The 20,738-nt window shown below is 35.9% G+C and overlaps 2 long non-coding RNA genes across 2 annotated transcripts; both read right to left on the minus strand.

Moving 5' to 3' along the window:
* Positions 1-1,196: 1,196 nt before the first annotated feature.
* LOC310899246 lies at positions 1,197-3,703 on the minus strand. The gene is made up of 3 exons (XR_014584105.1): positions 3,633-3,703; positions 3,057-3,229; positions 1,197-2,728 (listed from the first exon to the last, which is right to left on the minus strand). It is a non-coding gene; the product is annotated as an uncharacterized lncRNA (long non-coding RNA).
* A 15,333-nt stretch (positions 3,704-19,036) lies between these two features.
* On the minus strand, positions 19,037-20,489 carry LOC310899247. The gene is made up of 3 exons (XR_014584106.1): positions 20,243-20,489; positions 19,988-20,111; positions 19,037-19,802 (listed from the first exon to the last, which is right to left on the minus strand). It is a non-coding gene; the product is annotated as an uncharacterized lncRNA (long non-coding RNA).
* Positions 20,490-20,738: the final 249 nt, after the last annotated feature.

Genomic DNA, 20,738 nt, shown 5'->3' on the forward strand with positions numbered 1-20,738 from the left:
TCAGCTGTCTGGATTCCTGTCTTAGTCTGAAGGATAAAACCATGAATAAATTTTAATAACTTTCCATAAACTCATGACCTACTTCTTAAGAAAGTTATTTTAGAGTAGCTAAGATTTTTATTGTGAGGATCACTAGTCATTCTTCAAAATAGTTTTAACTGTATTATGATCTTGTCAACAATATAATAGCATACACTTGCTATGAATTGCTCAGTCTGCTTTCACTTTGTGATTCACTGTTTCTGAACTTCTGTTTGAGACCCACTTTTATTGCTCTTAGCTATAATCACCTCTGCATCTTGATGATATTCCACCTGCTCTACACTATCTGTATTTTAAATCTCAGGTTCATTTGCAGTTGAATATTAGAATAATAACTACAGATAACCCATAATGTTTAAGGCTCAGCCCTATACTGACTTTTTTAAGGTCAACACTTAGACCTTTCAATGCCATGTTTTTATGAATAAAATATTCCATGACACCATCCATACACTGAGATGTAATCTTGGATTTTATATATATATTCCTCCTGAATGTAGTGAAAACAAATAGTAGAGCTATCTTGCTCAAAAATCCACAGCTATGATTTAATTTCACTTGGATCTCAAACATTTTTTCTTTCTGATACTTCTAATCATTATGCTCAGTAATCCCTCTCCAGGATATATACCTACTTACTAAATCCTAGGTTTACAGCCATGGAAATTTCTCATCCACATTATTTTGGTTCTGGTCAGCTCTGGGAAATGGTCAAAAACATCTTAATCTTTGCATGTGGCATTTTTTTCCTTTCACGTGTGATGACAGCATATAAAAATGAGATGAAGGCTTGCTACCTATTTTACCTCTACTTTCATTTTTCTGTCACTACTAAATACAAAAACTTATTTCCATGTAGAAAATCTTCATCTTCTGCAGTGGGACTAAGGGTTATTTTAGGTGGTGGTGATTAAAATACTAGAGTATTTGAGTGTTTTTTTTTTTTTTAATTTAATATGTTTTTAAAAGCTCCATTTTATTAATTTTTTTTTTCAATTCACCTTCTGCATGGCATGCAGCCTTTATAACACTTCAGAATTCAAAAGTAGCGAGGATCAGACAGATGTTTTAATATCAGAGTATCATTATTTTTCAATTCATGATTCATCAGCAGTCATTATAGATGTTGTATGGTGTTTACGTGGCAAGGCTTTGGTAGCAGCGAGGCTGAAGTGATGCCCTCTGTGGGAAGAGTCCAGAAGCTGCCCCATGTTAGATAAGGGCCAGTTCCAGCTGGTCCCAAAAGCACCGGCTGCTGGCCAGAGCTGAGCCAGTGAGTGATGCTGTGAGAGCAAATTTAAGAAAGGGAAAAAAGGTTGTGTAACAGCAGCTGGGAGAGATGACTGAGGAAATGCAGAGAGAACCAGCTCTACAGACATCAAGGTCAGTGCAGAAGGACGGCAGGAGGAGCTCCAGGCTCAGAGCAGAAGTTCCCCTGTGGCCTGAGGAGAGGTCCCTGGTGGAGCAGGCTGTCCCCCTGCAGTCCATGGGTCCCACATGGAAAGGATGGCATCCCGTGGGAGGGACCCCATGTGGAGCAGGGGCAGAGAGTGACCGTGAAGGAGCAGCGGAGATGAAGTGTTAGGGACTGACTGAAGCCCGCAGCCCCCATTCCCCACTCCCCTGTGCTGCATGGGGGAGGAGGTAGAAGAGGGTGGATGGGGGGGGGTGGGAAGTTGGTTTTAGTTTGCTTTTAGTTCTTATTGCTATAGTCTGTTATTAGCAATAGTCAATAACATTACGTTAATCTCCCTATGCTGAGTCTATTTGGCCCATGATGGTAATTGGTGAGAGATCTCCCTACCCTTATCTTAACCCATGAGCTTCTCTCTTCTTTTTTTTTTTTTTTCATTGTGTTTTCTCCCAGTGTTCTTTTCAGAACGGGGAGCGAGAGGGCAGTGTGGCAGTATTTTTCTGTCCATTGGTGTTAAACCATCATCAAAGCATGCTTATGTAATCACAACCAATTGTTACTAGATGTTTTTATCCCTCATGTGTTAGATTTCTATTTGCATATGACTTCAGCAAAATATCTCTAAGGCAAAACTTCCCTACTTACTTCAGCACATTGTTAGAACAAAAAGAATATCAATTATGTAGCAGAATTGTAGCTCAGTATTTCAGTTTTATATAAAAAGTCTGTATCAGGTGAAAAACAATGTTTGTGGAGGTAGAATTAGAATAATCTAAAAGAAAATTTACAAGCAATGGGAAGCCCTCTGCCTCTTCCTGTCAGCTCCTGTAATTCACCTCTCATCTGATCTGTAGTTCTCCTTCTGTTCTCATCCATGTTTCTGAGTTTTCCCATGCAAATCTGTTTTTTTTAAGACTCTTCGAATCTCTGCTGTGAAGAGCTTTGTGCAGTTCTATTTTTCCCATACATATATATGCTTCTTAATCTTCAAATTCCCAACCTTCTTTTTTTTAATATTCATAAATTCTATTTTATAGTCATAGAAACAAAAAATAAAAATTGGTTTTAAAGATAAAGCATTCTTTCTCTCCCTCTGTATCTGCAGTGAATGTTAAACAATTTTAGGAATTGTAGCAATTTTCATAGATATTTATTATTTTGAATGTTTACCTTTGTTGGCTACTATAATTCTTGTCAGAGATCCATATAATGAAATGAAGATTTTTCAGGCCATGTTATCATGCACACCAAACTTAAGGTATGTACAATAACCTGAGAGAAAAAAAGAAAAAAATCATCAACCTTCTGTAGTAAGCTTGTTGTTTCCTTTAAAATCATTGCTGAATTTAATGGTTTTCATAGGATAGCCAGCAAACAAAATTGCATAGATGCTTTTTTTGCTACACAGGATTTCTGACAGTGCTCTTTGAATACTTACATGCAGGAGAGCCCTTCCCCCAGAGACAGCAAGATCACTGCCCATGCAAAGATTTAACCTTAGGTACAATGTTGTTTTCACCCCAGCTTTAGCACCAGCTGTGCATGTGATAGCTACAAGCCTAACACCATGATACACCAGAATAAGGAGTAGAAACTGGACCTGGAGGTGTGCACCAGCACAGGATGGATACTGTGGCAACACCGTGAACGTTAATGGAGGAGATCTCCATGTATTAGGAAGCACTCTGCTTTTAGGGGTGAACGGATGGGTCATTTGAACCATTTATTCTTTGCATTCTGAACAGCATTTCAATAACTTTCTGACAGTTCAGCCTATTGTAACAACAATAAATGATATACAGATTAGATATTAGTTTCCTGATGGATAAATACTGAACCTTTTGTGTGTGTGTAGTGTGACACTTGTTTGTACGTACACATGAAATGAATGTTTGGAAACTGATCCAAATAATTAAAACAGCTAAATTTCCAGGCAAATGTTATATATCAGTACAATCCTTCACAACAGCAAATTACCAAAATGGTCTAAGCGCTTTAATGAAAGCAGAGAGCTAACAGCCAAATACAGAATCCTAAAAATCCTGTCCCCAAAATGGTTGACTATTTATCCTAACCAATAAGAAAATAATGACAGGAGAAGAAGAGTTTTAAATTCATCCCTCTAATCCATGAAAGCACTTATTTTGATGTAGGATGCTCAGCTATGAGTTCTTACCAAAGTACAAAAACTCTTTCTAACTTTTCTTGAGGCTGCTTTCTCCTTTTTAACAACAGGTGAGTAGCATGGGAAGCCATTTGGGATGCAAAAGGCATTAATGCTCTTCTTTTTATTGCATTAGCCACTGTAGATGTAGTCACCTGAATTCAATTTGATCCTCTCTGATCGTGTCAGATGATTCTAGTTCTATATTGGATAGCCTCTGTGAGGTTCTCTGAAGTTCATCTATTGTAAATTCACCTCCTGAATTTCCTGATAACTAGGTAGGCAAATGGATTTAATGTATTCCAAGATGAAACATGATGCATTCAATTCTGTGCATTTATAAATAGGTAAGATATCTAACTTTGATTCCTAGGAACTATACTGAAAGGCAAAGCTTCCAAGCGGTTCTTGAATTGGGCAAATGCAATACTACAGAGTCAAAGGACTTATGTAAGTGCTCTAGCAGCTAAATTACTGGAATTAACTGAGGAAGAATGAATTTTCCCCTTGCTGTGAATGTACTTGTACATTACCACACTAATTGTAAACTGAGACAGATCTTCTGGGGATCTTAGTTTTGGACAAAGATCCAAAAAGACTCCTGGATTTCAGAAGAGTAGACTTACACCTACTCAGAGATATGCTTGGAAGATCTCTATGGATATTGCTCCAGAGGAAAAGGGAGTCCAGGAAAGCTGGTCAATATTCAAAAATCACCTCCTCCAAGCTGAAGAAAGGTCCGGTCCATTCCTGTTCCCTAATGCCAGGGGAGAAGTTTTCAGCAAGGAAAATGTACCCTCACTGAAGGAGGACTAGGGCAGAAGACACTTAAGCGAACTGCATATATATATATAAGTCCACAGTTTCAGACAGGTTGTACCCGTAAGTGATGAAACAGCTGGTGGGAGTGATTGCAAGGCCACTCTCAATTATTTGTGAATGGTCACAGCAATTAAGAGAGGTTCCTGAAATCTGGAAATGCCACTTCTATCTGCAGGAAGGGAAAGAAGGAAGAGCTGGGAAACCACAGGCCCTACCACAGCCCCTAAGATGATTGAGAAAATCCTCCTGGAAAGTATTTCCCAAGATGTGAATGACAAGAAGGAAACTAGGGGTAGTCAGACTTACAGCAGGGAAATCATTCTTGACCAACCTCATAGGTTTTTACACTGTGATGACTAGCTTGCTTTATGAGAAGAGAGCAGTAGATATTGCTTACCTTGACTGTAGTTAAGCCTTTGACATTGTCTCCTATATCATCACCATAGACAAGCTGTTTCTTGTGTATCCTATGTCAATCTTCATGCTTAGTACACAAGGAAAAGGAGACAGCAAATTTTACCGAGGATTAGTAAATTCCGCTGGAGTGGACCTGATGCCCCCTAGGTAAGCACTGCATACCTAAATATCAAATTACAAAAATTAACTTTGGGGATGTATCTGTTCAACTCAACTAATATTCTTGAGAATTTCCAAAGACTTCTTTATATGAAGTTTGAAATGTATATTCTACAATGTGTGGACAGTTTAGAGTTTAGTTTTGAGAAGAAAAAGACTAATGAAAATATTAGTCACATAAAGCTGTTCTTGCAGGATTTAAAAGGTTGTCATTGAGTTTTTGAACTCCTGAAGTTCAAATGAAGCAGAAATGAAGGTCAACCATAAAGAAATTGGAATACAAATAAAAATCCACAGTCTTTTGTGTATATTTCCTGGAATTGAGTGAAAGTAATTTATTTCAATGAGTCATATCAGCTTGACCAGGAAAGGATCTAGAAAAACTGAAATTGAGAAAATATTTTTACTTGCAATTCTTATTTCTACAATAACGTGTAATATTCTCAGTCTGAAGACCTGAGGATTTCAGCTGTTGCAAATCAACCAAGCTGCCAGTGTTCAGCTATACTGATATCAATAAAAATCAATGCTGATACCAATATTGATAGTCATTGCAATAATAATAATAAATAAGAAAAAGAGAGAGAGAGAGAGAAGTTTGATTGATTTAAGCTCAAGAAAAAAATAGCATTTTACCATAAATGACTCCGAGGATAATACCTTAGTTTCTTTACCTCTATCTAAGAAAAGCAAATTTAGTGCAAGTTTAACTAAAAGCACTGAAGAGTTGTGTATGTTTGGATGAAAGAGGATTTTATTTTATGTACGCTGAAGATGACAATTATTTTTCATTTTTAAAGCTAAGTAAAAATATGACTTTCTGTGGGTTTGATTTTTTTTTTTTTTTAAGTAATTGTTATCTGGGGAAACTGAAGCATTTGAGGGTTTTGCGGATTCCAAACAGCAATAATATATAGACCGTATATCTATGAGCTTTTAAAAGCTGAATTAATGTGAAATGACTTTTCTCCAGTCGTTTTCCTGTTCTGTTTTGTTACATCTTCAGTTAGTGCTCCCTGATAATAACACTTTATATCCTTGATTTATGTGGAACACAATGCTAATTCTGAAACAAATCTGGGTAGCACCTTTTGCATTTCTACATATTTTCTAGCCAGCACAGCAAATTCAAAACAGAAGACTCATCAGTATAGCTGTCTATTAAAGGTCAAAGTAGAATGCAACCGTTATGTTGCCAAACACAATATTGAACTTAACAACTTTTATCAAAATATTGGATATACTTGTGTTTTCTCCTATCCTTTTTGGATAGGTCCGTAGTTTGATCTGTAGATCTGAACTTATATATCTTTGTTTATTTGTCACATAATTTAAGTGTGTTTACCAATAGTACTAAGGCAAGTATATGAATAGGTAAATATTAACAAAATTATCATGGCTTCTTATGGCAATTTTATCCATGCACATATGCAGAAATATGCCCTATAGCTCTCTAGAACTCACACTTTTAGCCACTTGTGATTGCCCTAGCTGTTGTCATACTTACGAATATGTTTCACTGCAAAACAGACCATTTGCCTTGAAAATCAGGTACTGGGGCTCAGGGTGGAGACAGTACAGTGAGAAAGTTTGTATTTTTCATGAGCTTGCAAAACATGGAGGTCAGCTGGGTTCTGATTTCAGCTGTTTATGGCTGAGAGGTTAAGGGTAAAATAACTTAAAATTCTTTCTTTACTCCAGATTTCATAATAGATTGAAGCAGTTTCAGAATCTTCAAAAATGTATTTTTAAATTGTCCATTATGAGAAGTAAAAAAGGTGTAAGTCCTGTCACTTTCAGATGAGCAAGCACAGAAGAGTTTCCACATTAAAATTATCTTCCCCACCACACAGTATATCAGGAAATTCAGAAACACTGTGGGTTTTGTGGTCTCAAATTTCTATCTTAAACTCACAATTCATCTCAAGTGAAGAGAGGTGGGCAGAAAGAAAAAAAAAAAAACACACGTGTATAGTTTAATTATTATTATTATAGTTGTCTTTGGAAACTTTTAGTAGACTCTTCTGTCAGAGAAAACAGCTGTGTGTTCTTTGACCTGCCAGTTTCTGTGAACCAAATAAAAGATTAAAAGAGGACATACTGTGAAATAGATTACACTAACTGTGTTGTACAGCTATCACTGTTTTATATTAGACAGCAAGAGCACTTATTTGATTACAGTTTTCTAAAGGCAAGATTCATGTTTACAAGCAACATATCTGAAAAGGAAAGAAGCATATGAAATGGTTTATCAGTAATAGCAGCATCTGGAGCCAAAGGCTGAAAGAGATTTGGCCTCCTATTTAGCCATTTCCAATGCCTCTCTAACCAGAAAATCAATTAAGTGACTTTAAACTTACATAGGCATATCTGCATAGCAGAGCAGGATTTAGCCCAGAGGTATTTATTTTCAGTCCTTAAGATGATGATCTGCTGAGAGTTTTGTTGAGGGAGAGATGCCAGTAACAGAGTGAGGCAATCAGATGGTAGTGCAGAAAAAGGGGAAAATAAATAAATAAATAAATCTGTTCTAACATGAGAACAGAATGAAAAAATATGAGTTAGAAATTCTATTCTAATATTTTTTCATGGAACAGTGACTTTGGAACAGAGACTATGAGAACAATAATTTGAACTGTGTTTGAGTTCATCTGTGTCTCAGCCCATTAAACTGGAGTGTCTGCACTGTGAACTGAGGTGTGAACTGAGATAATTATACTAATTGTTCTGACTGGGAAGGCTGACTGCAGTGGTAAAATAAGACCAATTTCTAGAGGGTATAGAAGAAGCTAGGAAATGCAACTTTTACCCAGCTTAAAGGATGTCACATTTTATTACAGAAATTAAAATACAGGCAGAAGAACAGTAAAGAAGAGAAGCAGGAACATTGCATCTCCCCTGCCTTACATGCAATTGTACTGCTTGTCCTGTGCTATAAGCATCAGGAGGTATTTGAAAGCCTCTTAAATATCTCCTCTTCCTCTCCGTATTTATCTCCAATACAGCCAGTCACAGTAGTTGCTCAGTTACATTAGTCTTCCCTGACAAGTTTACCTTCTCTGCTTGTGATGGATTCGGCTCAACTACAAAGACATGCACAAGCTGACTCCACAGGGCAGCAATGCACATCTGCCCACCGTATCTCGAACCTAATGCTTCAGTAATGAGCAAGAAAAGGGGGAAGCAAATGAGACAGTAAGGACTTAATGGCAATGCTGCTGTTACTGTTGTGATTGCAGACTGCTGTTCCATGATTTTGTTATCACTTTTAGTCAGCACTAGTGCTGAAAGAAATGGTCCCCCCCCACACCTGTTTCTGATTATTTTTGAGCTCTTACTTTTATGCCTGTACAAACATTTACATAGACATTAAAGAAACTGGACAGGATAGAAGAATTAATTCAAAAAAGTGTTGTTTTTTTTTTTTCTGTAGTATTTCTAATTTGTATTACTTCTTTGGTATTGTATTTTCACGAGGATACATTTCCTCACTGTTTTAGAAAGGAAATTCTGTACTACATATGAATAAACTTATATAAAACAATGATACTTCCATAAGACATTATGGAATTTGAACACCTCAAGAAGACCTTGATCACTTTTGTTATCAGTAGAAGAGATACAAAGAACTGGATCTTTCTGCCAATACTGGGAGAAAGGATAGATGGTACCTAGATACTCAGCAGTAGCTACCATCACATATACTTTGACTTTTCCTCAGTGGCAGGAAGCTAGTATTTTCAGGCAGTGGAGAAGCTGAGTACTTTACCCATATCTTGGTTGCTTTTTGAAAATGTTCTTACTTGGAAACATTCTGAACAATCTCTACAAGTCTTCCTCATACTGTAGCCCAGAGCAAAAATAACTTTGTTATGTGCCTGTTGTCAATTTCACGCTTTTGTAACACGTTTGGAGTTGGGCAACAGTGGATGACAGAAATCCTGGGGAGAACAGTGATAACTGCTAATCAATCTTAGATGTAGAGAAAGTCAAAGAGTTTGGCCTGGGCCTACATAATTAGCAAGGCCATTGGCATTTTATGCTGATAATCTAGTTTACAAAGCAATAAATACAGAAAACAATTGCCCAGTTGTGGTGAGATCAGCATACTTCATGTGGATTTTGTACACCATATTGACGCACAAGGTGGAACTGTTTCACATAGGGGCCAGCCTACCAGGCAGGGCTAGGACATATTCTGCATTCAGCATGAGTATCCTGTGCCCGTGCATCTACGCTACTGATCTAAACTGGACCAGAGGAGCAGGGAACATGACTGAGGTGAATATGATGTGTAGGATGGAAGCACCAGAAATCACTATCCACTTAATCCATCCTGTTTAATAAATAAACTGTATGGTTTTCTGCTTGTGGCTTCCCCACCCAATCACCCAATCACAGCATATTCTGCCAATTATTATGGTACTGACAGTTTTCAACTGAGATAGGCATCAGTGAGGACTAGAACTAGTCTTAAAATACAGCTATCTGCCAGGGAATTTGTCTTTAATTTCTGGAATGCCTTTGATAATGTCCTGGATCCTCTTGGAACTTCTCCTCTGCTGAAATAAAAGAAGAACATCACTTTAAAGTAGTGTATAGATTGATCAGTCAAATTTGTGTTCTCTGCAGGAATCTCTATGATCAAAATGACACAAGAAATATCCTTGATCACATTTTACAGACAGAAGTGAATGATCTGGGTTTTTCCTCTGTTAGGTATGAGGCACTTAATCAATAAGGATAACGTGTACTTGCTTGTCAAAACTGACAACAAGCAGAGTTTTAAGTTTTTGGAATTGTCAGATTCATTAGTCTGTGTTAATCATGCTTATATTAAACTTATTTTTATGGATTCACCTAGCCGGCATGACATTCACTATGTCAGCTATGTTAATATCTGTAGAATTGCATTATGGAAAAACATTGACATGTTCTCAACAGGGACTCTGACTGTGGTAACTTACCACTGTCTTCTGTGCTGTGGAAAAGACACGACTGATGATCCAGAATTGCATGTAACCCAGTCATCTGTTAACTATAGATACGCATTACATGGACTGTTGCTTGTTCAGACATCAGTTACAGCCTCCTGTTATTCCTGTAGCTGCCAGCAGTTGGGATTCAGATCTCTTCCCCCCTATCCCATAAAAGTAATAAAGAAGTGTAAGAATGGATGTAATATTTTGATTATAGACAACAAAATTCACACTGAAATTTTTAAACAGTTGAGTGCCCCAAATCTTTGCAATTTCACTGCTAAAAAAATGAAAAGATTAAATTTACTTTCTGTCTCTTTGATAATATTTTCAGGTTTTCATATTCCTGTTAATAGAAATGAGGATAGTTGATAGCATCTTTTAGGGTACCTTTGTTCTGTACACATTTAAAAAAAAAATAAATCAAGTTGTGTCTACAGACCAAAAATTCTGTTATTGCTACTGTAAGAACTGCCTCTTCTGGAATAGGATTTTTATTCTTGAACAAAAATATTTAATGAATATATAAATTTTCATAAGTATAGTTGGCTTAAATAAAGACTGAAAAAAAAAAAAAGGTGGGGATTTCATTTTTTCTGTCTGTCAAACTTCATTTGAATATAGAATGAACCACGTGAAAAGGAACAGATTCTAGAACTGATAGTGTGGATGATCACTGAGAAATATTTTATACCTCATGGAATCCTATTGTTCCTCTGTTTGGATATCTGCTTGTACTACACATGCAAATGCAGTACATCTGACACAGGTTAGCAGATTTGCTGTCAATCTTTTATTTTATTTCTGTCTTTATTATTTTTAAGAATTTGTTGTTCTACGTTGGCAAATCCTTCTGAGTCATAGCAATGAATATATAAACAATACTAACAACATATTGAAGAGATTGACCTCTGAGGTTAGATATCTTATAGAAGCTTAAAAATCATGGGTCTGTTTGTTTTTATGTTATTTTAAAATTAAACAAATAAATAAACAAAACACACTTTCAAAGCATGAAGAAAAATTGTCAAATTTGCAGATTTTAAATATTAAGCAAGGAGTTTTCTGGCTGAGTAGACACATTGTGAGATTTTTCTGTATTGTTGGTTCACCTGTCTGCAGGAATTTACAGGAAACAATTTCTTTGTTATGGCAGGAAAATAATAATAATAAAAAAAAAAAGCAGGTTCTTTCCCAGACTCTTCTATACTGCTGAAAAATATATGATGCCAGAGTAGTTAGTCAATAGGCAGTAAGATGAGGTAGGTGAAAAAATGGGGCAAATTTATCTTCTATGGCTTATTATGTAGCCAGATAAACATAATGTAAAGTATTTCTAAGATCACAGTAAGAAATTACAATACCTTAGAGAATTAGTGCTTATGCAACAATGGATGTACCAGAGCAGTTTCTTTGGAAAAGGAACATGAAGAAAAGGAACAAACGCTTCTGAAGATGTGGCCTAGAGAATTAAAGAAAGTATTCATCTAATCTTTCCTTGTCCAGAAATAAAGCATGTCATTTAAGTCATGTGACTAAATCCCTTCATCTGTTAAGAAGAAAGGAGGTAGGCATCCCTTGAGGATGATTGTCCTACCTTCCTTAAATGTTAGTTTTAAGGTAGGATGAATTACCCTCAGGAGTCATCTCTTTCTGTCTCTTCCCTTTGAGTAAAAAGTTGGCCTGAATGACATGCTGGGATTAGATTTGTAACTTTGAGGACTAAATTAGGTGAATTGCTTCTCACCTTTGTATTCAGGACATAATTCTTATTTCAAGAGATACAGGCATTTACCTAGCCTCCTAAGAGCCTAGTTTTCAAAGGTCTTGTTATAGTAAGGTTCAGATAGGCCTCCAGTGAGATTTTAAAAGTGTATAAATGAGTAACAACCTCACCCTTGCAATTACTTAGACCCAGAAGCACAAGGGCTTTTAAACTCTTAGCTCATATGTATGTACTTAGTTCCTCCCAGGTAATACTGAGGGTTAAGACCTTGAATGGGACTTGACTGGTTCTCTGTATATTTAGACTCCTAAATCCCTTTGAAAATTTGGCAATACATGGATATGACAATGCCAGATATCAAAATGATGTCAATTTTTATGGGAACCTCTAAATATTTTACCTTGTGTCAAAAGCTAGTTTGTTTATTACAAATAAGTTCACATCTGCTAAACTGTTCTGTTCCTTAGTACAAAATAGTACAGACGTACCCTGATACTTGGCTAAGTATCCTTAAGCCAAAACAAAATACTTGAATACTTGCTTTTCTTGAATTGCAAGTTTATATTATTTCATCAAATTATTATGTATAATACAGAACTGTCTAGCTTAAAGGACATAGTACAATGTAGGATGTTGCCCTCTTCAAAAAACAGAAGCTGTTTTCCAATGGCCTTAGGAAAAGCACTCATACGGTGTTGAGAATCATACCATACTTCTTAACAATGTCAGGTTGTTCTCTCATTCTTTTATCCACACTGAGGAGAATTTTAATCTACAGGTAACTGTACTGAAATCAAAGAAATGTTTTATGTAATTATTTGAGTTTAGTAAGGATAGACAAACTGAATTCAGAATTGAAAGTGCACATAAAGACTAAATAGAAGGAAGTGAAAAAAAAAACTTTTCTGCATCTTATATATATATACACATATATACGAGAAATAAGACTTTTTTTTCTTTTTTTTTTTTTTAAAATTTACTATCAGTTTATTGTAGTTGACATTTCTTTAATGATTTTCCCACATATACAATATCAAAGGGACTAAAGAAAATTCCTGGTGAAAGACTTAATAAAACATTTCTTCATTTGAGGAAAAAAGTTATTGAGAAAGCTAAAAGCACATCCAATTATTTTGCAATTGGAGATGATAAGTAGCACAACAAAAAACGGAAAGATTAAGATCTTCCTTCAGAAATTCATAGGTTGAGATCCACTTTGCTTTTCTCGTATTTTAATTTATGTCTACAGATTTTCTCAGTTCCAGTGAAGTTAGTAAATATAAATACGTTTATTTGAATACTTCCAAAAGGAAAAGTCGTTAGCTAAGATTTGGCAACTAAATTAAGAGGAGAAATTTTCCCTTGAGACCTTTGAAGGCACTTTTCTCTCTTTTTTAATTACAGAAGAATTCAGACACTGTAGGCTTGATTCATTTGCTTTAGCATAGGTCACTAATGCCTCTTGAAATGCAACAGGGCATGTTACCAATCCTCCAGCTGTTAAGCCAGAGGTATATGGGTCCCTGCAAATCCTGTGTACCCTGCAAATCTCATGGTAGTCTCATTAAGCTGTTTGCATATCGTTGAGTATTTCAAATGGCACTTGACATTTACATCCCAATTTTTAAGCTAGTAAATCAGTATCATACTTTAGGAATGTTAAGTCATTAGGAATTTAAATGTGAGTGTAAGTTACATGCCTTGATTAAGTCTATTCTAATCAATCCTAAGTAAATACACATCAAATAAATAGAATAAAATTTCTACTGGGTATTATAAGAAACAAATACAGGTGACAGACATATCTTCTAATTTAAATTAGCAATTTGATGAACTGTAGAGAAACTTTGATGTCATTTAATTTCCTCTGCTCTGAAGTCTTCAACTGAAATATAGAAATTACCTACACACATTTTACAATGCAATTATATAGTGCTATATATTTTAACGTTTACTTATATCTTATTATTCAGTGAATGATAAAATTAATTACACTCCCTAACAACTTGAAGGACTGAAATGTATTTTGGCATACTGTAGTTTCCTTTCTTTCTCTTACTTACCAACTAGAGATTCTACTAAGTATGTTTATGCAAGTAAGAGAGTGAAAGTTCTGCTTCTATATTTATGTTTCTGCACATGTCTGTTTACAGCAGACAAATGCAAATGCCAATTTGATACTTATCCAAATATTTATCTTTGAATTGTCTCACAGATCAATCTGAAAATACTTTTTCAAATTGCAGTATTCACTGGAAAGTAACTAGTTAGTTTTACTAATACCTGACATAACTTAAAAGAAAGCAATATATTTTAACATATGAAGCCTAGCTAAAACTTTGATTTTTATTCTCCAGAATCGAAACTTAAGCTGACAACTTAACTATTAATAAACTTAACCCTTAACAGATGCAATTCTAACAGAAAATCCTAAAAATTATTCTACGTAACTAAATGTATCTTGGGGTAATGTGATAATGCCACTGTGTGAGGAGAGAGGGAGAAAAAAAAAAAAAAAAAAGTATCCTTAGAAATCCTTCTCAGATAGCTATTAAATGATACTATTCTCTTAATTCCATATAATATAAAGGATATTTCACTCCATGGATTATTCTGATCAAGACTTTTGTCTTAGTAATGAAAAAATAACCTCTGTGATAAAGTCATATGATCTGGAAATAGTTTAATTAGTCTTCAGTTTTTATTTCATGGTGTCAGATTTGTTTTGGACATTCAAAAATGTAGGCAATGAACTCTCCAGCTATAAGGGAAGAAGGCATATTAAAGGAATATTAAACAAGAGGCTTTGAGAGAAGACCAGAGGGAGTCTGAGGGTGTATAAAAGGGTCTATTGAGTTTCCAGAAGTACTTAGAAACTTTCAGAGGTTCTGAAAGGTTGAAGACTTCACTTGCATTGCTCTCTTTTTAACATTATTTATTATTCTGTTTTAAGTGTGTACCATGCTTCAGACACTGGTGATTATCTTTAGGTTCTCCCTTTTAGAGAAGCACAAGTAAATAACAGAAAGGTTTATTTTCTTTTCTGAGTTTTAGGTGGGGTCAACATTTGCAGCACAGACATTGTAATGTCCATTGATATTAGACTGATATCGACAGGGAAAGATAATCTGTTTTCTGTTAACTTTATTCCTAGAGCATAGTGTTTATAATATAGCCAATTTCCACTCCATTGACTTCTTCTTTATTGTCAAGGCAAACTGCAAGGCTATAAGAATCATTAAAAATTCAATACAAACATCAAAAACAGAAGTAGTATAAAATATTTCTTCTAAATTCTGAAAGAAAACAAAAGCAAGAACATAAACCAGGAAAAAAAACAGTTATTTTTCTTAATTTTAACATTTATTGAAAGGTATTGAAAGTATTTTGATTAGTTAATACAAAAATACTTATTGCTTCTGAACAGGAAGACTAGTGTTTTGAGTTTGTACTGATATATTATCTTCAATCCATGATTACTTTCATATTGTGTCATGTTGTTACAGTTATTTATCTTTGCTATTTCTACATCTAGAAATCAGTATCACACTGACATGCTTCAAGATGATGATCTTATATAACAGAGTACACACAGAGTTGTACCTCTCATGACAAGAAAATAATTATGGAAATATCTGTTTGAAGACCTCTGCTACTATGTCATTTAAGTGAAGACTTTGCCTTACATTTCTAATAAAAAAGACCGAATAGAATCATAAAATCATAGAATGGCTCAGGCTGGAAAGGAGCTTAAAGATCATCTAACTACAACCCACCCCTCCCATAGACAGGGATACCACCCACTAGATCAAGTTGGCCAAGGCCCCATCCAACCTGGCTTTGAACACCTCCAAGGATGGGGCATCCACAGCTTCTTTTGCAACCTGTTCCCATGCCTCACTACCCTTACAGTGAAGAATTTCCTCCTAATGTCTAGTCTACATCTATCCTCTTTTAGTTTAAGACCATTCTCCCTTGTCCTATCATTACCTACCCAAGTAAAGAGTCCTTCTCGATATTTTTTTATAAGTCCCCTTTAAGTATTGAAAGGCTGCAATGAGTTCTCCCCAGACCCTTCTGTTCTCCAGGCTGAACATCCCCAGCTTTCTCAGCCTTTCTTCACAGGAGAGGTGCTCCAGCCCTCTGATCATCTTCGTGGCCCTCCTCTGGATTTTATCTGACAGGTCCACATCCTTCTTCTCCTGGGGGCCCAAACCTGGATGCAGTACTCTGCAAGTGGGGCCTCATGAGGGCAGAGTAGAGGGGGACAATAACCTCCCTCGACTTGCTGGTCACACCTCTGTTGATGCAGCCCAGGATGCAGCTGGCCTTCTGGGCTGCAAGTACACACTGCTGGCTCATGTTGAGCCTTCCGTCCAGCAGAACCCCCAAGTCCTTCTCTGCAGGGCTGCTCTCAATGAGTTCTTCTCCCATACTATACTTCTGCCTGGGGTTACCTCAACCCAGGTGCAGCACCTTGCACTTGGACTTGCTGAACCTCATTAGGTTCACATGGGCCCACTTCTCCAGCCTGTCCAGGTCCCTTTGAAGGGCATCTCTTCCTTCTTTGGTATCAACCGCACCACTCAGCTTGGTGTCATATGCAAACTTGCTGAAGGTGCACTCAATCCCGTCATCTATGTCATTGATGAAGATATTAAAAAACACTGGTCCCAAGACATATCCCTGAGGGACACCGCTTGTCACCAGACTCCACCTGGACATAGAACCATTGACAACTACTCTTTGGGTGCGATCTTCAAGCCAATTCACCAGATGGTCCACCCTTCAAATCCATATATTTCCAATTTAGAGATGAGGATGTCATGTGGGACCGTGTCAAAGGCCGTATAGTGTTCCAGATAGATGACATGGGTTGGTGTTCCCTTGTTGACTGATGCAGTTACTCCATCACAGAAGGCCACCAGATTGGTCAGGCATGATTTGCCCTTGGTGAAGCCATGCTGGCTGTCCCAGATCACCTCCTTGTCCTGCATGTGCCTTAACATTGCCTCCAGGAGGATTCGTTCCATGATCTTGCCAGGCACAGAGGTGAGGCTCACCTGTCTGTAGTTCCCAGGGTCTTCCTTTCTACCCTGTTTAAAAATGGGAGTGATGTTTCCCTGTTTCCAGTCACTGGAGACTTCACCTGACTGCCATGATTTTTCAAATATTACGGAGAGTGGCTTGATAACTACATCAGCTATTTCTCTCAGGACCATGGGATGCAGGTCATCAGGGCCATATAGAAAAAGCAAAACTTGAAGTAAAGGGGACTGATACTGTTCCATGAAACCATCTAATGTTGAAAATACGTGTAAAATATGTAAACATATTTCAAATAAGTATCAGAAATATGGAGATCAAATACTCAGAGAAAAAACATATTAATCAGAAGAAAAAACACCTGTAGGATATTTAGTCTGTATGGTATTCTTGTATTTCCCTCCTGTATGAAAGTATTTCTTAACATCAGTACATAATACAATGTTAATTTACAAAAGGAGATTGAACTGATTATCAGATTTACAGAGTCTGCATATTTCAAGGTAAAAGTTCATAACATTACTCCACCCCTTTCTGTAAATGCTTCTATTACAGCAGTGTTTTGTTATGAATATTCAAATTAAGCATTAACTGTGCTGTAAAAGAAGGGAGGGAGGGAGAGGAGGAGAGGAGAGGAGAGGAGAGGAGAGGAGAGGAGAGGAGAGGAGAGGAGAGGAGAGGAGAGGAGAGGAGAGGAGAGGAGAGGAGAGGAGAGGAGAGGAGAGGAGAGGAGAGGAAAAACGAAAATGTTGGTCCACTCAGCAGTGAGAGCCGGGAGTGGAGTGCTGTCATTTCCTAATAATACTCTGTCCTAATAGGACTTTTTAAAAATCAGTTCTACCTTGTGTAGCTTTTCTACCCAGAAATGTTTCTCTCTGTCAGTGCCAGTAGGCTGTCCCCAGTACACTTCAAACTTGGAAGGCATCCAGTGAAAAGCTGCAGAGTTTTCACGTGCCCTACCGAGGGGAATCAAGATATATTGCATATGCAATGTATCATCCAATGTTCTTAGAACATGTAAAATATCCAGCTGTGCTGTTAATTTGGTCAGGCCTCAGGCCTTCCACAGCACATCAATTTCACTTGACCTACGTTCCAAAGCCTACGTTATATTCCTAAGGAACTGGTGGCAAAAAGATTCTTATCGAGCTCTTCATTTTGCAAGAAAAAAACAAATGTCCCCCCCCCCCCCCCCCAAAAAAAAAGCACACACACAAAAAAACATTTATAACAGATATAGCAAGCGAATTGTAATAGATATAATATAGAATTTTTCTAGTGGTATCTGTAGGCAAGAAGAAGAATCAGAGAGAAAATACTCCATTACATAACATTTGTAGTTTTTAATTTACATTCTAATAATTAAAATTAAATTATTGACTATTAATATTATTAATAATAATAATAACTAAAAAAAACCATAAAAAATAAAAAATATCCATTTGGCCATTTGGAAAATATTCTTTTAGCTGTGCTAAATATATAATATGGTTCCTATTTTTCTGCTACTCTTAAGTCTCAAAGACAATATCTTCAAAAATTATCACTGATATTTTGTATTTTTCTGAATTATTTTCAAAAATTATCACTGATTTTTTTTTTAATTTTGCTTGTTTATTTTTAATACCCAGATTTCATTAATTTAAGGAACATTGATTTAGAAAATGTTGGAAAAACTCACTGAGTGCTCTTGTCACTATTTTGAATAAATTTAATAATTCTTAAAGCTGTTCACATGTGTAATAGAGAGGAGCTTCTGATTAAAAATATTATTTTGCAAATAAGGAAAGATATTGGTTTGCTGTTTATTATGTTTAAATAATTCTGGCAGTGAATTCCACTTTTTTCTTTCCCGTATCCTGACAGGGAAGACCTTATTGAAAACAAAACAAAACAAAATAAAACAAGAAGAAGGTTGAGAGAACAAATGTAGTGAATTCAGCTGGTCAGTGCAGAAAGTTTTTTTTACAACAAATCAGAACATTACTAATACAGCCAGAGTTGTAGCAAAATGAAATGACAAATTATATGCATCCAGATAGTGATGGTAGATATTTTACAAACAAGAACAAGACATAAGAATCAAAATCCTTCAAAGGAAGAAAACAGCACTTTGAAAATTAAATAAAAAATGGACAGTTTACTTTTCTTTGAGGTAGTTTCAGAGGACATTTTTTTCTTCGAAGGATAATATATTCAACCATAGAAAAATATCTACTGAAAATATTTGCCATTACCTCTCTCAAATATTTAATCAGTAGGCGGAATTAATAGTTAAATCAAAAAGCTGGAAATTGGAAGACAGTAGTTTATGTTTAGGTTCTCATCAGTTTGGTACTTAAGGAATAGAACAAAAAAGCAGATGTTAAGTGTTTTTATTAGTTTATATAAGTAAAGCATTGTGGCACATCTTTGATATCAATATTCAATGATACTTAAGTGTAAAAATACTTAAAAATGTAGAAGTAGTAAAATGATAATCGAATCCCAGAAACCTCTAGGGTACTTTTAAATATATTGAAAGTGTTTAGTCATGTGTACATGTACATTATTTACAGTATTTACACAACATAGGTATGCGAAATTGAATACATTTGTTTATTTACATGTCAGAAGCAAATGGAAAGAACAACAACTTGTATGAGTAGGTGTATTAACCATCAACAAAGTACTTGATCTTGACATTTAAATAATTCAACAGGTTGATGAGAAATTCATTACAGGTTTTGTAGGCTAAAAAGTACTTAAAGCTGAAGAAAAAAGTCTCAGACATTTTGAATTTACTACCAAAGTAACATGCTTATCACAAATTTAAAAACGTTTAATCACATATGTACAGAAGCCAGAATTTTTTAAGTTTCTAAATTTTCAATACTTACTAGAAACTACATATTGGAATTACTTATTTTCTTTTGCAGCAGCTCCATTTGTGGTTTTATTGCAGATTAATATTATCCTTTTTTTATGTTTTTGCTCATCATCAAAATTGGATTTTTCAGTCATCACTTAACTATCCAGGAACTCAGACTGAATCTGCAAAAGAGTGTTAACGGAAATAATAACATAAAATTTTACTCTTGTTTCACAGAAATAAGGATGAGGTAACCTACTTTTATTTACTGATGCAGTTTTGTGGATCATCTTAATGGAAATTGGAAGTCTGTGACTTCCTTTATCCAACTGGTTTGAACCCCATTTTCCCAAAGAACAGTACTCACCCTATTTTTGTTTCTCCAGCTGTTTCCTTTTCACTTGCTTGGGTTAATTAGGGTATCCATATGCCCAATTCCTGCTTCATGCCATATGTGTTTTCTTTAAATCTGTACTCAATAACTTCGCATTCTGATATATAAAGAACTGTGAGCTCATTTGACAAAGTATCAAGCAGGTAATATGATTAAAGGGGAATTTAGTTTATAAGTTTATAATCTGTAAGGAGAATTTAAAAAACAGAAGTGGTCCTGAGCACTCACATTCAATGGAGAATTTATTTTCAGAAATAAAGTTTTGCTCCCATACATGGAGTTGTTCTGTCCCTGGAATTCCTGCTTCCATCCAGTTTAACCCACTCTGCAGGTAGCCTGTCTTGCCTGCAACACCAGGTAATTCCTCTGTTACAAGTTACCATTGCTGAGCAGTTACAATTTGAATTTTCCCTTCAATATGCAAGTGAGTAGAAGCCAAAATTCACAATAATCCCTTTCCCTTCCCTTCCCTTCCCTTCCCCTGGACTGAAAGTACTATTTTGTTCAGTACTCATACGAAGAAGATTCTGAGACCAAATGTTTTTCAGAAATTAGTTCTAAAGTAATCAAAAATACATTATTGTGTTAAATAATATTCCTTTAGATAAGTAGAGAAGAATATCACAGAAAAGTAGAATCATTTAGGTTGGAAAAGACCCTTAAGATCACCAAGTCTGACTATCAACCTAACACTGCCAAGCCCACTACTAAACCATGTCCCTAA

The sequence above is a fragment of the Anser anser genome, assembly GCF_964211835.1.
Source record: "Anser anser genome assembly, chromosome: 4".
In the NCBI taxonomy this organism is placed as follows: domain Eukaryota; kingdom Metazoa; phylum Chordata; class Aves; order Anseriformes; family Anatidae; genus Anser; species Anser anser.